The sequence below is a fragment of the Dermacentor andersoni genome, chromosome 5 (assembly GCF_023375885.2).
Source record: "Dermacentor andersoni chromosome 5, qqDerAnde1_hic_scaffold, whole genome shotgun sequence".
Taxonomy (NCBI): domain Eukaryota; kingdom Metazoa; phylum Arthropoda; class Arachnida; order Ixodida; family Ixodidae; genus Dermacentor; species Dermacentor andersoni.
In genome coordinates this window covers 145,206,124-145,215,545 of record NC_092818.1, presented here as the reverse complement: position 1 = coordinate 145,215,545, position 9,422 = coordinate 145,206,124, and the positions used below count along the sequence as shown (strand labels likewise).

The 9,422-nt window shown below is 46.9% G+C and overlaps 1 long non-coding RNA gene across 1 annotated transcript; it reads left to right on the top strand.

The window, feature by feature from the left end:
- On the top strand, positions 1-7,770 carry LOC129384800 (uncharacterized). The gene is made up of 6 exons (XR_008612439.2): positions 1-159; positions 244-300; positions 2,074-6,243; positions 6,319-6,518; positions 6,596-6,796; positions 6,873-7,770. It is a non-coding gene; the product is annotated as an uncharacterized lncRNA (long non-coding RNA).
- Positions 7,771-9,422: the final 1,652 nt, after the last annotated feature.

Below are 9,422 nucleotides of genomic sequence, written 5' to 3'. Positions count from 1 at the left end.
TAACCAGTGGGCTGCTCCCCGTTTGCCGTCCTCCCAACGTCCCTTTCGGGAGATAGCTTAGAGCATCACTCGTACTCTGGCCGACCGTGTTTAATTACCATCCCTCACCCATGGCGTCCTGCTGGCAGTCCGAACCTTGCTCCTCGCCCGCCACTACTGGTGAGTATCGCGTGCTGACCTCTCGTACTTTGGCTCTGTCTTCGAGTGGTCAACAATAAGCACGCTGCTGTTTTCGTTTTGCAGATGACCGTTTTGGATGGCGGTGAGCGAGGAGGACGCCCGAGGCAGTTTTGCCAAAAGGTGGGCAATTTTACGTATTGTGGACAATATGTCCGAGATCTCGGGGGAAATATTATTCTGGCAATGAAAAACGTGTTAAATTTGACGTCAGAAGTTGTTTTTTCGCGTAATTGTGCTGCAGTGTAGAAAGGCGTGGCAGTTTGGGCGAGTTGGTATGTTGGAGTTGGAGTTGGACTTTTTAGGCTTGTAGCGCAGCTCAGGAAGGGCAAAAAAGGTGGATGGGGTAATGATAGGGAACGTTCACTCTGTTCTCCGTTCCCTTTTTTACCCCTTCCACCTCCCTTTTTGCTCTTTCTGAGCTGCGCTACAAGCCTAAAAAATGTAGTGTACAAATATGGGCAATAGTAGTTGTTCATCTTAGCAGACAACTGAAGTCCATGAGGCATGCCTGCATTATTACACGGACGCTATTTTGCGACATTTCTAATGCCATCTTACGGGTGGCCAGCTTCGGTTGCTCTTTCTGCAGCTGACTGCAAGTTACAATGACACGCATTACCAAAAGCTCACGTAAGCGAGCTCGGCCACTTATTATTGATGTTGAATTCCAATGGCAGATCCAGATCAAGTTTTTCTGCTCTGTATGGAGCAATCCTGTTCCAATGGCAGAATGGGAGCGTGAGCTGTGTGTTCCAATGGCAGATTGGGACCAGCCGCTGATCCCGGATTGCTCCGTGGAGCAAAAATATTTGCTCCGCCGAAATCGGCAGATTTGACCGGAAATCCTCGTGACGTATTTCCTTCACCCGCCTCTGCTTCCTGTCACGGTCGCCTGTTTCCGGTCGCGGACACTGGAAACGTGGACGACGCTTCGCGCCGTGCGATTTTGTTCGCGCTCCAAGACAGCTCTGACTCACACAGTACAATTTCCAAGTCGAGTGATGATTCTTCTGACACGCACAGTGAAATGGGGTTGTGGGTTGCGCTTCCAAGCGCTTGTTCCTCTCTCTATTCTAGCGCCCTCTCACATGATTTTCCTGTACTAAGTGCTCCCGCGGGAGCGCATGCGTTCCATTCGCAGATATGGTGCGAGCAGATGAGAGCGATCTCAGTCGGAGCGACGCGCTCCGTTCGTGATCCGGCCGAGCGCTCGCGATCTACCATTGGAATTCAACATGAGTCTCCGGTGCGAGTAAGAATAAATTTTGGAAGCGGTTTCAGCAAAGCAGGTTAGAGCGTTCGTTAAGGCGCTGAATTTCTCCACTACGGAGTTATGACCACCAGTTTCGTACGTTCTGGGTCATCATGTGTTCAGACAAAATGTGGCCATGTATAACCAACTAAACGTCGTGTAATTTTTTTTTCTAAGCCAAGTATGACGCTTCAAACATGCAGATGAGGAGCGGGAAGTGTAGCTTCTTATTTACAGATAGCTTTCTTGATTGATATATATTGCTTGGACGCGTGAATAGCTCACTACAACTCCATGTCCGAGGTGTGAAAGGCATTTTATCAAGGCGCTGTACCTAGGTTCGAAACTCCCCCCCCCCCTTTTTTTTTTAACTGCCGGCCATTCAGACGCACATATCTTGGACTTCATCGTGCTTGTTTAGCGTTTCCTTGTCCAATGGGTTTTAGTTCAGTCAACTCCAGTGAATTTGGCCACAGGTTCTCAGCAAGCGACTTCCTCACAGCGTATAGATGCTTTTCTGAATAAATTTGGTCCTGGCATGTGGAAAATTTTCGCCCACATATGTGGCAAAATTACACGTGACAATTTGGCAGCACTGGTTTTTGCTCAAAATTCCAAGTATTTTCTTCCCTACGTTCCAGATCAGATGCTTCTGAGAAACAATCCTTCCACGGCTGTGGCCGTTTGGACATCCAAGTCTGAGTGTGGCCACTAACCCCAGGACCTGCGCAGCAACCCCTTGTCACGGCGAGCGTCGTCTCTGCGAGCTTCGCATCGAGCGTCCGAAACGCTCATCAGGTGGTCTTTGTGCATATTCTAGATGATCGAGCTGGCGAGGGTGGCGCACGCCTTAGGGAAGTTAAATGTTCGTTCAGTTGCACTAGCTAGCGGTCACTACGATCGTATAGCTACATTAAAAAATTGCTTAGCTGTAAGCCTGAGGTTTCGTGGGCATGGCTTGCGGCCACACGGGTCTTCTCCGTGCCGGAATCGAAGAGGACGGGCCACGTGTTGCGGGGTGGCGGCGTATAGCTTCAGGTTTTAGCTGGCACTGCGCAGGCTACAGCTGATAGCCGTCCTCTACGAGTGCGTCAGGGACATGGACCCTTCTGAATGGCCTTGCGACCCGACCCCACTATTTCGTGACAAGGTAGCCCGGGCGCGTCAGTGCTATCGAGCGAAATGTGGAATCACGGAAGCAAACGCCACTCTGAAAGTGCCTCGCCAGCTTTTAGCTATTGCGGCGACCTTAAGTCGCCTACGGTCTGGAGCGGAGCCCGGCCGTGCAACAGCTACGGTGAGTGGTCCATTTCTTTGCGGTTCCAGCTGTTCTTTTCTGGTTGTTTACTTTCCTCCTTGCGTCGCAGATGATGACCTTGATCACCACTCGTGCAGTCACCGACCGTCTTAACTCTTTTGCATTCCCTCGGCGGGGAAGTGTTGCTGGTGGACTAGACTTTGTTCCTCGCCCGGCACTACTCCTGGCAAGTACCGTGAACACTAGAATCGTAGTATGGCTGTGCTCTCGAGTGTTTAACAAGCCCTGTCTGATTTCAGGTTCCTACCGTCTGCTTTCCATTGCGGCTATTCACAAGCATATCTGGCGGGCGGTTCTGCACATCGTCTCCGGCAGTGTTACGCCTGCATTTTTCTCGCCGGTGGCTTTCAGCTGGGAGATGGAGATTCGTTCAACTCCCTGCACTTCTGACAAGTACCATGTATATACACTCCTATGGTGCTACGGATGTTTTCTAGTGTGGCGTATAAGCCCTGTGGCATTTAAGGTTCCGAACGTCTGCTTTTGAATGAAGCCGTGTTTTCCTCTGACGGCTACGGTTCGTGTTCTCTGTGCTCCTTTCCATAATCATGTTGCTACACCTTGCCGGTTCCGCAAGTACACCAACTTTGTGGGCTTCCGATGAAATTTACTGTCAAATGTATTTATTATGCCGACCTTCGAGGTTAGGTTTATGCTTCCGAAAACTTCCTTCGCCAGTTTTCAAAAGGCTTTTTTTATGTCTCTCTCCGAGTGAGACTACGTTGAATTTCTTCCGTTCCTGGTTATATTGGCGGAGTTCTTTCCCTCACCCGTAATTTATTTCGTCTACTCGGAGTGCCACATAGTTCACAATGATTTTGTAACTCTACGTAGTCTTCACTTTTGTCGAAGGTTGCCGTCCTATTCTTCAGTGTTTCCTCCCAGTTTTCTGCTTCCGCCTATCGGGTCCGTAGAAGTTAGAGGAATCGGTTCTCCAGGTCCATCGTGAACTTGTGGTAACGATTGCTTCTTAATAATACCCCCTACTTCGTGTACACGGGTATATAGCTCTCCATTATGCAGTACACATCGACCGATCGCTTTCCGGAGTAGACTAGAAAACTACGAATGAGCCTTTCATAAAAACCGCCCCCACACGGTGTTTTGCGGAGGAAATTTCCACTTGGTCATAGGTCATAAATTGTTCAGTTCAGCGATGTAATGTTGCTGGGACCGCATTCAATCCCTTATTAGTTCCCCTGGAAGTCTTGCGTTGTTCCTGAGCACATTAATGTTCGACCTGAGAAACGCCGAAAATAGTGTAGAACACCGGTGTGAAGAGTCTCCGACAGTTTCTCAGTGTACACCTCTTGTCACGGCATATCTGAAAGTTGCTACAAACAGTTTGGCTATGTCTCCTTGTTTTTTTGTTTTTTTTGTAGTTACTCCCAGCGCACAGTTGAAACGTAGACCAGCTATTTCAATATGGTCTTCGTTACTCTATCCTCAAGAGGAGGTACTTCCTCTTACAAGGATCTGGAGTTATATCTTCGCCGCACAACGCACTGTCGTATTACTTTCACTTATTTTCGTCCTCAGATTACCCGAAATATCGTTATTATACGAGCCGGTGTGCCACGTAGTCCACCGTGAAGTTTGTCCATATAGGTGTCACACTAATAGTCGACAGATTTCTATTATTTACATGTGATCGGGTGCTGCTCCTCTTGATATGGGCCCTACAGAAGGCGCCCTTGAAGTCTGATTGGGTCTTTATCTTAAAATATCTGGTATTCGCCTATTATCTGCACATTCGCTTGCTTGCTGAATTTCTGCAATCTTGCAATATACACATTGTTCTAACCAAATGAGGCAGGTTTCGGCGGTATTTATTTCTTCTGCTTTTGGTGGACCGTTGAACTTGTCCTCTAATATTCACGGAACGAAACATTCATGCGCTTACTCTCCAAATATTCAAGTAATTGCCGCACCTGTCAACCTCAATGCCTCGTCTCGAGATCCTTTTCGACGTGTATCTCACACGAGAATCATCTCCTTTTCTTCCAATATTAACCGGCATTTTGTCCCGCCAATTGGTCTGTAGCAACTGGAATCCCTTCCACAAAATTGTTACTGCGACTTCTTTTCTACGGTGACTCCTGGTTATACCTGCTCGATTTTTCACTACTGTTCACGTATCCCCATTGCTCTACTGAGTAATTCTTTTTCTTGTCTGTGTTCAACGGGTGCTTTATACATTTTCTTTCTCCAATGCAGCACGATTGCACAAGTGGTCCGATACTTCACTGTTGCTCGCAAGTTCTAATTTGCGAGACTAACGACGGTGTTCATTAGAGCTACTCTATTCTTTGCCAGGACCAGCACTGTCTCCGCTCTGATATAACAGTACCATGAATGCTGCACTTGAATACACCGCCAGGCTTGCATCCGAGAAAAGTGTCGGTGCTAACGTTCCGTTTCTTGTCGATGCGCTTTGAGGCATTTAGTCCTTCATCTTCCTCGGTATATTTCTCCATGGATAATATATCTTCGTCTGGGAGAGGGTTGTCCCAATACACCTTTTTCTTCCCGTCATTGAATACCGATATTAGCTGTTGCAGTGCATGACGTTAGAAATTCCAGCCGACCAAATATTTTTGCCGTGGCTTGAAATACTCATCGCTTCGTGAGAATTTCACTCGAGTCTTCATATCGATGGAAAAGCAAAATACCGTCGGCCCGTGTCCCAGTTCATTCCTAGAATACTGGTCTGGCTTCATCACGTAAGAACGGCACCTTGAGGCGAATTTAAATTCTCATTTCTTCGCTGTTCGATATCAATTTCCTAAGATTCATTGCAGCTCGGAGCAATTTTTTTTGCTCCTATGTACATGCCTTTCGCCCGGTTTTGTTCCAAGCATAACTTGATCAACGCAAACTTAATTACGTTTGCTGTCATTGCAAGAATTTCTTAGAAAATGCATTTAGTGTTGGTCCATCTGCATTCAAGTTTACTCCTGTCTGAAGATAATAGTTTAGAACATTCCTGATCTTAACCACGAGGCGTCAAATACTACCCTTTTCTTGCTAGTCGGTCTTCTCGAATTGCTTGATGGTGCGATATGGTAGTTATTGTTCAGATTCTTCCGAACTCGCTCGTTCTGCTTTCCAGGTGTGAAACATCTCGCATTGAACAGTTCTATTTTTATCTCGCTGCATTTGTCTGGTATATTCGAGATGGTATTCCGATTGCTACTTCGTTGATTTCCACGTTAACTTGCTCTCCATCCTTCTGAACAGTCCTTGTAACTACATCGTCCTCTTTATGCGTCGTTTCTTTCTGAGCAGCTAAGCCAGTATATTCTGCCTTCAAAATGTTCAAAAGGGAAGTTGTCAGTTTCTGCGGCGTCAAGAACCATGGCGAGTTTCGCGTTTCGCAGTTCTCTTCTACACCACAAGGGTCAGGCACAATCCAGTCGGGTATTATCTATTTTCCATTGTATCTTCGTTTCGTCTTTTCACTGGACTTTCCTCCTCGCCTGCACTACTATTGGTAAGTGTCGTTCACACGGGACTCGTATTACGACTGTCCTCCAGTGTTTAACGAATAAGCACTGTGTCGTTACAGCTTCTGCACTCCTGTTTTCAATTGCGGTCCACAAGCGTTCCCAACGCGCTGTTGCACGACTCTACGGTCTGCGCTCCAAAAGGTTACTTCGGGCACGAGCATCACCTGTTCCAGGAGCGACTGCTATTGCTTCTACATTCTCTCGCCAGTGACGTCCTGCCGATAGACTGGACTTGTTTCCTCGCCTTGCACTGCTACTGGTAAATGTCGTTTACACGGGACTTATATTCCGACTGTGTTCTCCAGTGTTTAACGAATAAGCACTGTGTCGTTACAGCTTCTGCACTCCTGTTTTCGACTGCGGTGGGTACCTAGCATGCTCCAGCACTTCAACTCTCAGTTCTGCGCTTCAAAAGAAATTACTTCGGGCGCCAGCATCACCCGTTCCATGAGCGACTGCTACTGCTTCTACATTCTCTCGCCAGTGGCGTCCTGCTGGCAGACTGGACTTAGCCTGGCGCCCTTGCACTTAATTCTGGTAAATATCGCGTACACACGGCTGTACTGCACCTGCGTGTTTTCAAATGCTCAACCAACAGGGCTTGTCATTGCAGGTTCCCTGTTTGCTGTCGCTTGTGGCGCAAGAGAAGCGTTCCAGCACTCTCATTTACAAGAACATTCCTGGCCTTGCCTCACGAGCAACTATATTCAGCCCGGTCGTCCTGCCGTGCTCTATACAAGCTTCCCGACACTATAGTGAATGCGTCGCACGCCTGTCTGTGCGGTTTCCTGCACTTTGTTGACGGCGTGTTCATGCTCTGAAGGACTGCGTGTGGTCACCGTCCCGAGACCGTCCATCGGATGTGCTCTTACAGTTCGCTGTTGCCTTCTTCCGCAGGAATGTTTAAGTTTCGTGTAGCAAGCTTTTCTTTTTTAGAAGAGTGGCACGGTGCTCAGCGAATGGATAGCGCTTCTAGGAATGGGGTTAATACGAAGCAGAACAGTAAAGGTCTGGTTAAGTGGACACCACTCGGTACTTAAAAAATAAGGACTGGACTGTCTGTTTTCATGAGCCAATCTGTAAATTTTTGGTGGCGAGAGTAATGGACATTCATTCATTGTGCTCTTTTGTAGTGTGTGTGTCTGTGTGTGTGTGTGTGTGTGTGTGTGTGTGTGTGTGTGTGTGAGAGAGAGAGAGCCCCTTTTTTTCGATCGAGAACGTATGACATGAGCTCCGCTGCTACCTGCATTGTTTTGGTAGCATTTCCAACGTTGCAGTTCACTTTTCCCGGTTCATTCCTGTTTGAAAGGTTCCTGGTTTGATGGTTTACTATCGTCTGTGGAGTGCGCTTTTGGATTGGTCGAACCGCTGGTTTCTTTGGCTTTAGACCATTGGTTGATCTCTGTGCTCGTTTCATCTTTCAGCGGTATTGTTCAGGCTGGTTTCTTTGGCTTTAGACCATTGGTTGATCTCTGTGCTCGTTTCATCTTTCAGCGGTATTGTTCAGGCTGGTTTCTTTGGCTTTAGACCATTGGTTGATCTCTGTGCTCGTTTAATCTTTCAGCGGTATTGTTCAGGCTCGTTTCTTTGGCTTTAGACCATTGGTTGATCTCTGTGCTCGTTTAATCTTTCAGCGGTATTGTTCAGGCTGGTTTCTTTGGCTTTAGACCATTGGTTGATCTCTGTGCTCGTTTAATCTTTCAGCGGTATTGTTCTGGCTGGTTTCTTTGGCTTTAGACCATTGGTTGATCTCTGTGCTCGTTTAATCTTTCAGCGGTATTGTTCTGGCTGGTTTCTTTGGCTTTAGACCATTGGTTGATCTCTGTGCTCGTTTAATCTTTCAGCGGTATTGTTCAGGCTGGTTTCTTTGGCTTTAGACCATTGGTTGATCTCTGTGCTCGTTTAATCTTTCAGCGGTATTGTTCAGGCTGGTTTCTTTGGCTTTAGACCATTGGTTGATCTCTGTGCTCGTTTAATCTTTCAGCGGTATTGTTCAGGCTGGTTTCTTTGGCTTTAGACCATTGGTTGATCTCTGTGCTCGTTTAATCTTTCAGCGGTATTGTTCAGGCTGGTTTCTTTGGCTTTAGACCATTGGTTGATCTCTGTGCTCGTTTAATCTTTCAGCGGTATTGTTCAGGCTGGTTTCTTTGGCTTTAGACCATTGGTTGATCTCTGGGCTCGTTTAATCTTTCAGCGGTATTGTTCAGGCTGGTTTCTTTGGCTTTAGACCATTGGTTGATCTCTGTGCTCGTTTAATCTTTCAGCGGTATTGTTCAGGCTGGTTTCTTTGGCTTTAGACCATTGGTTGATCTCTGTGCTCGTTTCATCTTTCAGCGGTATTGTTCAGGCTGGTTTCTTTGGCTTTAGACCATTGGTTGATCTCTGTGCTCGTTTCATCTTTCAGCGGTATTGTTCAGGCTGGTTTCTTTGGCTTTAGACCATTGGTTGATCTCTGTGCTCGTTTCATCTTTCAGCGGTATTGTTCAGGCTGGTTTCTTTGGCTTTAGACCATTGGTTGATCTCTGTGCTCGTTTCATCTTTCAGCGGTATTGTTCAGGCTGGTTTCTTTGGCTTTAGACCATTGGTTGATCTCTGTGCTCGTTTCATCTTTCAGCGGTATTGTTCAGGCTGGTTTCTTTGGCTTTAGACCATTGGTTGATCTCTGTGCTCGTTTCATCTTTCAGCGGTATTGTTCAGGCTGGTTTCTTTGGCTTTAGACCATTGGTTGATCTCTGTGCTCGTTTCATCTTTCAGCGGTATTGTTCAGGCTGGTTTCTTTGGCTTTAGACCATTGGTTGATCTCTGTGCTCGTTTCATCTTTCAGCGGTATTGTTCAGGCTGGTTTCTTTGGCTTTAGACCATTGGTTGATCTCTGTGCTCGTTTCATCTTTCAGCGGTATTGTTCAGGCTGGTTTCTTTGGCTTTAGACCATTGGTTGATCTCTGTGCTCGTTTCATCTTTCAGCGGTATTGTTCAGGCTGGTTTCTTTGGCTTTAGACCATTGGTTGATCTCTGTGCTCGTTTCATCTTTCAGCGGTATTGTTCAGGCTGGTTTCTTTGGCTTTAGACCATTGGTTGATCTCTGTGCTCGTTTCATCTTTCAGCGGTATTGTTCAGGCTGGTTTCTTTGGCTTTAGACCATTGGTTGATCTCTGTGCTCGTT